At 38.4% G+C, this 15,224-nt stretch overlaps 1 protein-coding gene across 1 annotated transcript in view; it reads left to right on the top strand.

Moving 5' to 3' along the window:
• TOX (thymocyte selection associated high mobility group box) overlaps nt 1–15,224 on the top strand; it is a 230,523-nt gene that overhangs the window by 85,619 nt on the left and 129,680 nt on the right. The gene's annotated exons all lie outside the window — the stretch shown is intronic.

The following is a 15,224-nucleotide window of genomic DNA, read 5'->3' on the forward strand; positions in this document are numbered from 1 at the left end:
ATTAAGACAAAAAGTCAAATTTGCATTTAAATGGAAAATGTATCAATCATTTAGCATCTGCAAACCTGGAAGTTTTATTTTATTCTTTAAAAAAAAAAAACCACATAAGACTTTAGTTTGCATATGCGCAATTTTCCATGTGTGTGGAGGGGTTTCTTTATGTAGTCATGCACTCACAAAAGCACATAAGAAAGTACTAGTTTAATTTAACATTTTTAATTCTGTATGTCAAAAGTCCACCAGTATAAGTAGGAATTTGCATGTAAATAAAGGAAAGAAAATTTTATTAATACTTCTGTATTAAAAACAATGACCCAGATTCGATCTGTGCAGGTGTTGGGACACGCATCTAAGTTTTGATTGGAAGATGTCCTTAAAAAAAAGGACTTTTTTACCTCTTCCTAATTCCACGTTCCACCTAGAAAAACCTAAGTTGCATGGTAACAGAGCCTGAGGTTCAAAAAGATTTTTGAGTTTCTGCAGCAGGTTTCCTTTTCCTTATTTTGCACCTCGAGTACTTCTATCAGAGCAGTGTCTTCACAGTGAGGGTAAGTTTCTTACTTCGTGCATGTGAGAAGGGCTATTACAGGCCCTGACCTTTGGGATTGACTCCATCTGCTCATCCAGTCCGCTCCGCAGCCACATACGGGTTTGCAGACTGCGGAGAGCACTAAGGGATGCTTCTGGAAAGGCAGTGTGCTTCTCTGCTTTGTATACCCAGAGCGAAAGTCTGAGTATAAAGGAGATATTTCATCTCTAGATCTCAGCTGGTGACTCCTACCTATATTAGTTCATCAAAGAGTTGTCTTCCACAAGGGAGAAATGGAGCATGGAATTGTGATTTCAGTTTGAACGGAAGGTGGTTAAATTGCACGAGGTGCTTTTAATTTTGGGAGCAAATGTGTTTGCTTTTCAGTCATTGTCATAATACGCACAGAAGCTAGGAGTTTTCCTGATGGGTGATTACCATATGATGTCACATGTTAATAGCATGAACACATTTTCTCATTCTCGGCAGCGCTGTGGCCGTGGATTATTGGTGTCAAAAGTGCTGCCGAGCACTGCAGGAGATCAGGGAAACTGATAGAGCATTTCGTCACATTTCCCCAAACCTCTCTATTGCAATTCAGTATAACATTATTATACTGACAGCCTTACAGAAATACAAGTTACAGTAAGGATACTGAAACAGCTATGCCACAGTGCATTTAATAGCAGTGGTAATTATTACCATGGAGCTCCTGTGTTGTGCTAAGTGTTTAACAGGTTCCTGCCCTGAGGAACTTGCAGTCTTCATGGTGCTCATGACAGACGGGCAAAAATGTGATGCAGCTTTATACAGAAAGTGTCAAATCCCTACCAGCAGAACATATAAATTGTTTCTTTTGCAATGCTAGGCATTCCCCAGTCTGCCTAAGGTGTCTGTCATTAGCTGGGGCTTGATTCTGGCCAAGCTGAGCTTGCACAGTACCAAGCCCTGATATAAGACCTAGCTGAAGAATTATCATTTTGATTCTAGACCCGTGTTTCCCAACTTCAGTGCCATAACACAGATGCTCTTTCCTGATTTTTATATTAACCTTTATAGACATAACTAATTATGGATTCACATAATTTTCTTCAACAAAAGCTTGTCCTTTTTAATCAAAAACGTCTGTAAAAAAGTTGAATGCCTGGAAACGCACATATGGTGCTCTAGGGATATTTGGAAGTTAAAATTAATGTACTTCGCATCCTTGGTTTCATTTGTGCATTAATCTCAGAACTCTGAAGTCCAAAGTTATCATCATACACTTTCTGTGGTCACCAACCTTGCCTCATACTGGGAGATGTCTTTCAACTAAGAAAGTCAATTGCTGTGCAGGAGTTGTGAAACAGCATCTCCGGCAACCACTGTAGTGATTTTTCCAGTTAGGAGTACATATTTTTTTTGCTAGTGGTTGAAGTTTTCTAAAGGGAGAGATTATGAAAAAATAGGTAGTTTGGACAGTGATTTATTTTTCCTTAAGTATTTCTATGAGAAGATCTCCTCTAGCTTCACACAATCCCCAGTAAAACCATTTAGATTTTTGCATTAAAATATTTGAAAATAATTGTTTGGTGTAGTTCAATAGGGGGTGTTTGAGATTGGGGGGGACGGGGACGGGGACAGAATTCACTCTGATTCTGAATATTCCTGTTTCACTGAGCATGCTCTATCCTCAGGAAGCTGTTCCACATGCCAGTTAAATTGAAAGGGTACCGTTTAGTCTCATACTAGCCTATGCCAGAGCTAAAGGTTCACATTCAAAGTCGGCGTGCTCTCCCTTCTTTTCCAAGGAGAGAGAAGACCTTCCAGTGACTCTTGCTAATCAAGCTGAGCATTTAATGACGTTTATTGTTACTGTAGAAAACAGAAAAGTGTAATCTTACCAGATTAATGTATGCGATGACTCAGTATTTGTGCAATCTGATTTTTAGCAGAGCTGGGACTACAACCCAAACGTCAGGCACTTAGGCACAGAGTGCTCGCAAAAGCTATCATTAATGTGATCACACTAAGTTTGTTTCAGACTCGCCACCCCCCGCAAATTCTTGCCTTCATTGTTTGGCAGATAGTCATATAAAATATTAAAATGTATATTTCGTCTCCCTCTATAGGTTGATCTGCACACAAAATAAGAGCTATTACTTTTTTGCAAGTTAAAAGTTCACTCGGTTTTACTATGTTTTTCAAGTTTCTACAATGGTGAGAACTGTCGTTCTAGATTCAGACGAGGCTTGTTTACTGTTAGGTCTTGAAGGGGGTTATAAATTGTTTCCTCCTATTTGCCCTGGTTTTATTCATTAATGTGTCATAGCTAAGTGACTGAGTAGTAGTTTTCTGCCAGACTTCTGCCTTGCACAGTGATGAGCTGTTCAATGAACAAAACAAAAATATTCAAGACTGGTTAATCATGAAAGCTGAATCCTGTCTCGGGGTCTGCCAGAATGCGCCCCGCAAGTATCCTAACAAGACTACAGAATTCACAGAAGGGGATCATCACGGCTAGCCTTTCCAACACCATTTATTTACTTCCCAGGGCTTGTCAATGACATTATTCTCACATACTTTAAACAAATATTGTGATACCAGCTTTTAAACCAGCTATTGGTGATTCTCCTTCTGTAGCATGCTGAATAACATCACCAACAAATATGTATTTTTTCTCCTTGACCGCTTTGGATGGTCTGCCTTGTGGTGAGACTAAACCAATAAATTCATTCCCAGCAGTTGCAGAGGCTGTTTACAAATGAGGATCAAACCGTTACATGGGTCTCGTTCAGAGTAGCTGTAGCAGCAAGCGTGTATGTTAAGCTGGGGAAGTGCATAGTTAATTCTACCTAATTCTAACTAGAACGCAAATGTGTGGCACTGGCAAAAGTACAAAGATACTGCTGTAAATGAGTTGATGATTGAATGAGCATGTTGAATTTAGCCAAATTGTAATTTACTCCTCACAGTCCATTTTGTCTTGGGTCCAGTTTCCACTTTTCTTTCATGGAAAGAAAATACTATGTTTTCAACACTGTACTTGTATATTCTTGTCATTCCACAGACCAATTATTAAAAAAATACATTTTGCACTCTTTCAGAAAAATAGAGCTGCAAAACTGAAACGTAAGTATTTTACAGTACATAATCAGTTAATTTCAGTTTAAAGTAAAAATGTATTAGAAGTGATGAAGAAATTAATTGCATACTTTTCAAATTGCTTAAATACAATTTTTCTGTACAAAAAAAGGAACTGAAAATACTATAATAATTAATGCAAATTTAGAAATCCATAAAATTTGTCAAGAGTATGTTCATAAGAAGAAGTTTTTGTTATGGAGGCAAATGATTCCCAAATATTCATTGGCATAATTTAGTAGTTTAAAGTTTAAATAGTTTAAAAGTTTAAAACTTTTTTATTTGGAATTGAATGTATAGTGTCAAATCCAAGAGTTATTTTGTATTATTGAGTCCCAACATATCAAATTCATGAAATCTTGGGGATGTGAAATGAGCTGATTTTCAGGGTTCTGTATCTTATTAAATTTATGCGTACTATTCTGTTTTTCAGCATGTTTTATTTATACAGGAGAGACCCACTGTCATATTGCTATTTCTAAAACTTAACATGAAAGCCTGTATTTTCATGACTCAAACAGAAAAAGTACGTAATATTTTTAAATAATTAAATATTTTCATCCCTATCAGTATTGTGTTTCTGAACAATGAAACTGTCCATTATCATTGCCCAAACTGCAATTTAGCAGAGAATATTAAGTTGAAAGCAGATTTAGGTTTTTAGTCATCAGAAAACCTACTTCAAAAACTTGACGTTAAAACATTTGTATAATTACATCATGATGCATATTTCCTGGGCGTAATCTTGAACGGTGAGATGGTATAAAGGAAAATCCATATTTCTGTGATAGCCTATAGCACTGCAGAGCCACCCAGGGAGGGTGGCAAGAGGGTGCCTTAACTTTACTGCTCTTACTCTAGAGCAGTAGCCTAAGCTCCTAGAGCTACACTAACAAAAACTGCAGCATCGGCTGAACAGGTCTATAGAATGAAACAGATGGTGCCGAGGACCAGGCACGGGCTTGCTGCATTTTGTTGATGTGTGTGTTTTTTGGAGGTGTGTGACTTTGTATCAGCTCAAATTTGGCTGGTCCCAGGTATCTAACACTCACGAACAGTTACAATACATCTGGCAGTTTTGTTTCATCCAAAAGTAATCTGTTTGTGTACTTCACAATACCTTTATGCTGAGAAATTGCTATGAAAATACACTTCTCATCAGACTTAAACACCAAAGTAAATAAATCCATTGCCAGCCTGTGGAGAAGAGCAATGAAGATAAAGTAGGAGCTAAGGGGAATGAGATAATTAATGTACAACTTCTTTCTTTGTGCTCAGAAGGTTTGGGAGGAATTCCTGATGCTTTTGCTTGAATCGCGACAGACTGCCTTTCTTGTTGTAACACCAACTCTTGACTCTGTGCTCCCATGTACAACAACTACATGGAGATGTACCAATCAACTGTAGGACTTGCAGTGTTGCAGTCGCTAGAAAGGTTTGTTGAAGACCAAGTGTTCTGGTTGAAGAATAATTCTGCCAGCCCATCATTTATTTCAATTATCACAGTTTGTTTGTGTTTAAGGGTTTGGGTTTTTTAAGAGAAAAACAGAGTAATAAAAATTTTGATTCAGCAGTTTTATGATAAGCCTTTTGGAATCGTCTAAGCTCTAGTCATTGACTTTCCAAATAAATATTTTATTGATTATTAATGCTTCCTAGAATATCTCTAGCATTTGGTGGATACCTTTGGTAGCTTACGCTGCACAATCTCAAGAGAGGTTGAGAAAACCTAAGCTTATCTAGAGTTTAAAGTGGCAAGGAGTGTCAGCAAGAAGACCTTCTGTCATTATAAAAGCAATAAAAAAATAAACAAGGAAATTGTGGGGTTGCTTCTGAATTGTGATTTAGTGAAAGTGGATGTAGGTAAGCCTGAGATCAACGCTACCTTTGCCTCAGTCTTCACTGGCAAAATCTCCTGATTTGAGCCTAGAGACAGGATTCATAGAATCATAGAATCATAGAATCATAGAATGGTTTGGGTTGGAAGGGACCTTAAAGATCATAGAGTTCCAACCTCCCTGCCATGGTCAGGGACACCTTCCACTAGACCAAGTTGCTCAGAGCCCCATCCAATCTGGCCTTGAACACTTCCAGAGATGGGGCATCCACAACTTCTCTGGGCAACCTGAGATTCAAGGAAGAGAGGATTTACTAGCAGCAGAAGAGGATCAAGTCAGGGATCTCTTGAGAAATTTTCACCCATACAAGTCCATGGGATTGGATAGGGAACATCCAGGACACAAAGACAGCTGGCTGATATCATTGTGAGGCCACTCTCCATTGTCGTTGAAGGGTTGTGCAGATTGTGAGAGATTCCCAATGACTGGAGACAGGAGATGTTGCACCCGTTCTCAAAAAGGGCGAGAAGGACCATCCAAAGGACTACAGGCTGGTTAAGGTTGTTTTGGTTCCTGAGAGAATCATCATCCTCTTGGAAGCTGTTTCTGCACACATGAAAGAGAATAAGGTGCCTGGGAATAGCAGCATGGATCTGCGAAGGGTTAATCATGCCTGCCGATCTGTTTGCCATCTGTGGTCAAATGACTGAACCTGTGGATGAGAGGAGAGCAGTGGACCTTTGACCTTGACTTCAGGAAGGCTTTGACACGATCTTCCTCAGCATCCTTGTATTCAAGTTGGGAGATTACAGCCTAGATGGGTGGACTGCTAGATCTGTGAGAAACTGGCTGACTTGTCAGGCTCTGAGTGTAGCAGTTAATGGTTGATATGCTGCCTTGAGGCTGATTACAAGTACAGTTCTTCAGGGGTCTGTCCTGGAATCTAGCCCATTTAGCATCTTTATCCAAGACCTGGAGGAGATGAGAGTACACTCTTGCCAAGTTTGCAGATGACACCAAATTGGGATGGCCAGTCGAAATGCTTCGGGGCAGCATCACCATCCAGAGGCACCTAGGCGGGTTGGAGGAATTGTCCAACAAGAACCTCATGAATTCAACAAATGCAAAATGCAAAGTTCTGCACCTGGGCTGGATCAACCCCTGCACTGGTACAGGCTGGGGACTCACTGAGTAGGGTCTGATTGACTGGGATGCTGCTGAAAACAATCTGGGGATCCTGATGGGCAGTGGGCTGAATGTAAGCCAGCAACAAGCCCTGGCAGTGGGAGAGGCTAATGGCATCCTGGGCTGTATCAGCAGGCCTGTAGCCAGTAGATTAAAGGATCTTATTATTCCATTTTTTCTTCACACTCTAATATTAGAGTACAGAATAATTTGGAATAACTTGTTCAGTTTTGGGCTCCCCAGTACAGAAATGGTTTGTAAACTGGAACCATTTCAATGAAAGGCCACCAAGGTGGTCAGGGAGAGATCTAGGGACCGAGATTCATTCAGCCTGAATAAGAGGTGGCTTTGGGGTACCTAACAGCAGCCTCCCAGAATCTACAAGGGAGATTCTGAGAAGGCAGAGTCATGTTTTTAGTGAGGTGCACGATGGGTAGACAGAGATTGTTTATAAATTGAAACATGTTCTTACTGGATAGACAGAAGAGGAAGTTCTCTGCAGGGATAGTTAAGCCCATGCAACCAGTTACCCAGAGATACTGTCCAATCTCCATCCCTGGAGATTTTCAAGACTGAACTGATCAAAGTCCTGAGCAACTTGATCTGAGTACAGTGTTGACCCTATGTTGGGCCGGAGGTTGGACAGGTGCCCTACTGGGGTCCCTTCCAACTTAAATGCGTCTGTGATACTAACCCAGACAAGTCTGTACAGGTTCCGGGATCTTGCCACCCACATTTTATATTGCCAAGACTTCACGAATCTTATGTTAGCCTCAATAGTTGGAATAATTAAATATAGTCATGAGAATTTCCAAGAGCCATGTGGACATTCCTGAGACTAGTGACAAGAAAATACAGTGGATTAAGGTGTCTCACAGATGTCTTGCTTCAATTGAGTAGTTAAGTCAGTAGATTTTCCAGCTGAAGAGGTGAGTGACAGCTAGAAATCCAGAGATTCCTGGAACAATTTTTTAAGTGATTATTACTAAAGTAAGCTATTGCAACCTTATTCAGTATATGACATGGTTGCTCTGGACATTCTTCAGATAAAACTTATGTCTGGATCAATTATTTATTTAATAACTTAACTCCATATAAGTTAGGTTCTTAAATACAGCTTTTGAAAAAAGTGTTTCCTTTTTCTGTTCATTCTTCAAATTATCTTCTATTCTTTATAACTGTTAGAGCTGATTAGTGAGGGTGCTTTTGCTAAAGCATTATATTAAATGGACGTGTTACAATTACACAGTTTACCTCAAAAATGTTATGCAAAAGATTATCTGACCCTCCATGTCTGTCTTGGAGGTGGCGAATGGCCTGTTCAGGCAGCAAGCAAGGTCTGAACTACTAAATAGTCCTTCGTATGCCTACTCTGGTTGCCACTGTTGTGTGTGCATTGTAAAAGGAGGTGGTGGGATGGGAAGCAAAGCTCCTCTTACTCCAGCTGGAGTTGAACAGGAGCTGCAGTGGTGTTAACACTGTAGGTCTATTTGCATTGCTGCAAAATAGTATTTAATACTACCCATTGTTCTGGTAGACTTAAGAAAGCTTGGAAATGGCACAAACTTCCAGCTCCACACTTTCTTTAGTTTTCGTTCTATTTTGAACATTGTTATTTCTCTTTTGAAAAAAATAAGTGGAATGATTGTCGTTGGTGATGATGCAGGAAGACAAAAGACTGTTTTCTTTTCATTGAGTCTGTTAACCCTACAGGCTCGAAATAGTAGAGATGTTTTGATTGGTAAATTGAGTAAATTTGACAGAAAAGTGTGTACAACTAGCTTTTTTAGTGGATATGTACATATATACACACTAGAGAGCATATATGTATTAGCTCTTTGCGACTGCATTTTTAAAAGCTAAGGGTTTTTTGATTTATGGCCAGTTGCTTGCTTAACAACATCTGTAAGCTTTTGACAGAGTTAATTGTACAAATCTGTGATTGAAGTGAATGGTGGTAAAAATGCATGATCCTGCCTGAACTTGACAATGTTGAAATCTGTAATTTGAAGCCGAATGTTATAAGCAGAACACACTGGAAGAGTAAATTTATCTTGATTTCTTACTTCTTGTGAGTTAGCAGTCACATCACAAATATTTTCCCTTTGTATACTTGTCAGCATAATTTCCTAGTGAATTTAACTTATTTCCCCTGCTCTTTACTGCTTAACTATAAATTCTCACCCAGTCGTTTGAGTTTAGTTTCTTACGCTGTCCTTTTCATCTGAACAAATTTTTTGTACACAGTCCATTCTCCATGAGTATTAATTTAATTTTCTTCCCCTGCAAATCTGGTTAATCTCTTTTCCATTCGAGGCCTTATCTGAAGTCCATAGAAGTAAATGTGGGAGTCTTTCCAATCATTTAGCATATGCACAAGATGCAGAGATATTTTCTTCTCACTGCTGTAGCATTGAACAGATTCATGATCTAAGAGTACCCTGGTAGCATTTGGCAGCAGATTTGAACTTCTTGCTAAAAAAAGTTAAAATATTTTTGTAGATTGGGTGATCCAGATCTAAGGGGCCTTGTCTGCAATCATGCCAACAAAGTTATGCTTGACAAAGTTGGAGGTGACTTATCTTCCATTTCAGCCAATGTTACATCTTCAAACAAAAGAGGTAAAGGAGCACTTCTAGCTATCATCTGTAGAATAAATTATTGATAAGTGAAGTCAAGCAGAAAGGCTCAGGGGCCATTTTGGAATCAGCTGTCAAAGGGCATGATGCCAGCTGCTTTGCAGGAGCCATTATTATTCCTTTGTTCAGGAGACAATCCTTGACATTGTCAAGTCTTTCCAATTTTTGCTCTGATTTTAATGTTCCTTTTTTTGAGACTATACTCTAGCTGGCTGTGTTTAATTTAGAGAACAGTAGCCTTACAAACCCGAAGTGAAGCTGGCTCAAATCTAAGTATTGTGTGAGGACATGTGTGAGGTGGCGGAGGCCTCTTCTTTTTTGTTTCCTGAGATGCTCATGGTATTTTGTATGGAATGGTCAACTACTTTCACAGCCTCTGGCTGTGCTACAGTCATGACTGGCCCTTGTTCAAGTGACTCCATTGCTTGTTTGCCCACTCTGTACCATAGAGGGAAGACACCCACAAGAGAAAAGGCCCGAGTTTCAACTTTTGAGTGACTTGCTCCTTATGTGGGTGATACTGGTTTTCTTTTTATGTCCGTTGTAGTTTTACTGCTCTGTCTTTTAGATTACATGTTCCAATCTCTCACTGAATGTTGTTTTGGTTCACCACTTAAACGTGAGTTTATCCAGCTTTAATTAATCAACCTGAATTCTCAAACATTAGCTGCAATGCACTCACCTGTAATACTTTACAGATGTTCCTAAATATTAGCAGAATAGATAAATTTTAGACACTGCTAACACCAAAGTAAAAGTAGTAATAGGGGTTTTTTTGCATTTATTTGGCTTCTTTTCCTGACAGCTTGGCACCAGAGATCAAAGAGCTTTCAAAAGACATTTAAAAATAAGTCTTCCACAAAACACTCAAAATAGGGATTGATGTTGTATCTTTATATTATTTTGCTGACATTGGCATAAAGAAGTATTTAACCTAAGTCCATACAGGGAAATCAAAAACAGGACCAAGAATGGAATTTCCAAATTTTTCACTGGCTGTCCAGTGGCAATATTTATCTCTTTAGAAAGAAGGAGCAGAGGTGTTTTTTAAAGCAACCAGAACCATGTGTACGGCAGTGGAACTCAACAGATCACCAGTGCTTCTGCTGAAATATTTAAAATTCAGATATATACAAACAGTTTTCTGTAAAATATTTGACAGCTTGTAATTTATTCTTAAATATAAAGTGCACTTACATTTGTTGCAGAATATCTAAACTGCATTAGAGGTGATCCATGGCAGGGGTCCAAACCAAAATTGACCAGATCCAACTATGGCTTTCATATAATCTCTCGGTGAACAACAACAACAACAAAGAATATTTGCTCATGTTTTTATTCTAAAAGAGGCTTTTTATAGTTCTTGTTTCATATCAGAACTTTGGATTCTTTGATGTATTTTTCAGATTCAGACACCTAGTAGATCAGAAAATCCTCACTCACTTCTGCTGTATTGTGAGCAATAAGAGATCTTATTATGTTGTAATAGGTACATAGTATATATGCGTTGTGCAACTGCACATTTTAGTGCCTATTTTATATTTTGTTACCTATTGTAGATATGACACATAGATCACGTGTCTCTTTTATACTTGAATACTTTTTGGCTGTTTTTCTTTAGAAAGAGTTTTAAAGGAAATTCAAAGCTAATGATCTGTTGTTGTGGGGAACTCTACTACCACATTGGAAATCTGCTCTTACAAAATTAAACATATGGTAACATTGCACCATATGTTGATTTTTATAATTAGTAAACGCATAAATATGATATAACCTTTATAAATTTCATTTTATTTTATTTTGACTGATAGGGCTTCATTTTCAAATGGAACTAAATGCACTCCTTCCAAAATGTGTCATATTGTTGTATTTCTTGAAAAATCAATGGAAGTTATTAGTACAATGTGAAAAATATTTCCTGTAATTTGTGTATGTGTACACACACCAACTAAGCTTATGCAGTGATGCATAGAAGGAGAAATGCAGCAGATACTACAGCTGCTGAAATGTGTACCCCTAGTATGTATCTTTTTCTAACTGTAGAATCTTAATGACTCTATGGCAGAGATTTACATGAGAAGTACAGTATGTGAAAGCTCAATTTGAATGTCTGGTCTCCTTTTTTCTGTATTTTTCTTTTTGAACTTCTGAACCCATTAAATCATACTAACATTTGCCTTACTGTTACCCTTATTATTAACCTTCCCCCTATCCATGAGTTTTATTTGGGTTTTTTTCTCCCCCCTCTATGGAACTTATGGAGACACTTTGGCCATGTTGTAGTAGTCCGTTGTCAGTGCTATGCTAAGACTTGAAGAGCCAAATACGACTTAGTGTATTTCAGTTTTAACTCCTTGTCTGCATGTGTTCTTGTAGAATTAGCTTTTGTAGAAATAGTTTTCCAAGGAAATGCAGAGAGTTACACGCCCTCCATTAAGGAGTGAAGCATCAAGACCAGTCAAGGATAAATTGATCAAAAACAATGGCTTAGATATGTCAAGCAAAATAATTCTCAGTCCCCCCCATAAAACCACACAATAGTTCCTTACTCATTTACTTTACTTTACTTGTGTAAGGGTTCGCACAAGGATAAATGCTGTAGCAGATACCACAATTCCTATTGTGCAGATTCCAAACATAAGCACTCCCTGTGGCTTTCTTCAGAAAACGTTAACCAGATTAGAAGAGGAGAAATTTCATCTCCTCTCTAATAAGCCCTTATCACAAGGATCTCTCAAAATAACCTTCAGAATATTTTGTTTAAAATGATAAGACATTTTTTATCTTTTTTAGTAACTATTTTTGCAACAATTTCTAAGCTATCTCCTGCTTTGAACTTTCTTCTACCTGAAGTGTACTCATTGTTTGACTTCTGTTTTTATCTGAATATTGGAACAAGAATGGAACCTAAGAATATACTGCTGGAGAACAATGGGATGTTCTCCAGGTGATGGGAAGTGGAATGACCAAAAAGGCACATGCAACCTTCATGGCAGCCTTTAGATTTGGTTAAAGAGGTAACAGATAAACTGCAGAACAATTAATTATGAATACAGTGCTTCCTTATAGTTAGGCTGAAAATTTTGTAATTGCTTAGATTATTATAATTCACTGACTGCAAAGTCATAAATAGTTGTTTGTTATCTGTTCAATATGAAATAATGTAATTTCCAAGTGAATCTTCCTTATGAAGAGCATCTTTCAACATCTTCTTACAAGTTTTCACAGCAATATTATTTTCTTACATAAGTAATCCTGCACGTTCTGGGGCAACAGGCAAAAATCAGTTCTTTGTCCTCACGTGACTTTCCAAGGATGTACCTTCTCTGTTTGCATGGTTTTCCTTGTGCTTTAAGGACTCAGGATGTGAGCTGGCACAGACACGTAGAAGGATGAATGATACACTAACTTCAGGTAAGCCGGTAGGGCTGTGAATGTATATCTGTTTTACACATGCAATTTGGGCAAGCAGTGGTTTGTGCTTGCAGAAGATGATCCTGAAAACATAAACTGGGAATGGGTTTCATTTTGTTTTCCTAGTAGAGATGGAAAATGGATGAGCTCAGTGAAATACTCTGATATTTTAAATGTATATTTTCAAATCAGGAAACTCTGTCAGTCATTAGATACACTGTGCTTGCTGTAGTAATCCTCCTCTGTAGTGATAATAGGCAGGAACTAGTTAATCAGCTGTGATTGTCATTTAATTGTAAAGATCTGAGAGACTGAAAATTTTTTTTCATGGACTCGGGTAACATAATTCTAGTGTAACCTGTGCTTGTCAAATTCTGCTTTACTTTCATTTTACTTCTGCAAACAACTATTTCTACATACCTTCAGTGAGCCACATCCACTAGCTTGAGCAGCAGAGATGGATAGCCTGAGGTTGTCCTGCGAGTTTTCGTTTTATCATTGTACAGGCACAGCACGGCATGCCAGGTACAACCAGTGTAAGGAGGATTCCAGCATCTCCATCATACAGTAAGCTCCTGTCAGCGAAAAGATCTTATGCAGTGATACACTAGTTAAATCTGACAAAGAACACAGATTGTGTAAATCATGCTGTTTTCATTGATTATAGTCTGGGAGTGCATTAACCCTCCTTAAGGCTCTAGAAATCACTTTCATAAATGTGAGTAGTACAAGAAAATGTTTAGTGAAGCTTTTCAGGGATTAATTCTTTGTTAGAGGATAAAGTATTTTCACACATACAGATATTAAAGCGATAGTTATACTTGGAGATTTTTTTTTTTGCCTCCACTGGGCATTTGTTTACTACAACCCCTTGAAGGTTAATTTTCACTTACGTTTTACAGGGACATACTGACAAGAAGCTTTGAAACACATCTTGTGTTATGCCAACTGCATTAATTAAAGCAGTAACTCTGGCTGGGGTGAATTTTCTGCGTAGAAAAGAGAGGTCCAAGTTTAGAATTAGAAAGTGATTCCCACAATAACTTTGGGCTTATCATTGCAAGGGCTCTAAGGAAAGTTGTTTACAATTTAGGGGGTTTTGAAACTGGTTTTGTTCACTTTTAATCTGTATCTTCTGATTAGGTAGTTGGACTTCTGTGTTTTAACATTATTGTGAGAGTTTTTTCCCCCTGAAAAATGAGACTCCCTTTCTGCTTGAGGAAATACATGATTTACTCTGTTTTTGAGCTTCAGGGCCAGTGCCTAATTTTCTTTTTATCGCATTCTTAGTTCCATAGTAAGCAATTTCCTTTGGCTTCACTGAACAGAAATTCTTTGGATATCGTAATTATAAACTATACATTATGACTTCCTACAGTTATTTTTAAAGAGAGAGATTGTAGCAGTTTTAGACTGCTTTTATTTTATTGTCTGTGAGTTTATTAATGTTTGTATATGTAGAGACTTCAGCTGATAGACTGTCAACTAAAAAAGGGCCAAACGTTATATAAACTGGAATTCAAAAGCACAGCATAAAGTTGCCAAAATGAAATTGCCAGCACACCTTAATCACATTTTTATCACCTCATACTTCATTCTAAGAAACATATTTTCAACCAAGTTTTATACGAAACAGATCAAGGCATTTCATGGCTCTGCAAAAACCCATAAATTGGGTGCAAATTATACTATAGCAATTCAGAAGTCTATTTTGCTTCTTAAACATTGTGCTAAATTGTTTCTTCTTTAACAGTCTGCACTAATAAATAATAGGTTGGATTTGTGGGCAGGGGTGCAATAATTTCATGCTGCAGTGCCATCAGCCTGTCTGTAGATTGACTGCAACCGTGGAAATTCTTCACTGGGAAGACGCTTCATGACTGCTTTTGCCAGTTTCATTCTGCAGGTAGTGCTGTATAAAATGCCTGCATCCATACTACACAATCCAATCTACTCTTTATTATTTCTTACTGTTGGGAAAAGTGTCATATCCACAAAACTGTTTCCCTCAGGCAAGGGAATCCTTTAATACAGCAGGCAAAGACATCCCTGGGCTTCTTCATAATCCCTACCACTGATCTTCAGGAGAATCATAGAATCATAGAATCATACAGGTTGGAAAAGACCTCTAAGATCATCGTGTCCAACCGTCAACCCAACACCACCATGCCCACTACACCATGTCCCTAAGGGCCTCATCTACACGTCTTTTAAATACCTCCAGGGATGGTGACTCCACCACTTCCCTGGGCAGCCTGTTCCAAGGCCTGACCACTCTTTCAGTAAAGAAATTTTTCCTAATGTTCAATCTAAAGAAGCAGAGAACATGACTTCTGCTGGAGCTTCCCAATGCCTCAGTGGTGCCACTTCAGCTCCTCAGGATGGGGAGCAGAGAGGACACCCGGTCCCGGAGAAAGGTAGTGCACGCTTTACACCGTCCCCATTCACTTCATGCTGTGCAATGGTTAGGATTCGTCTCACAACTTTTACACATCT

This window comes from Calonectris borealis, chromosome 2 (assembly GCF_964195595.1).
Source record: "Calonectris borealis chromosome 2, bCalBor7.hap1.2, whole genome shotgun sequence".
Lineage (NCBI taxonomy): Eukaryota > Metazoa > Chordata > Aves > Procellariiformes > Procellariidae > Calonectris > Calonectris borealis.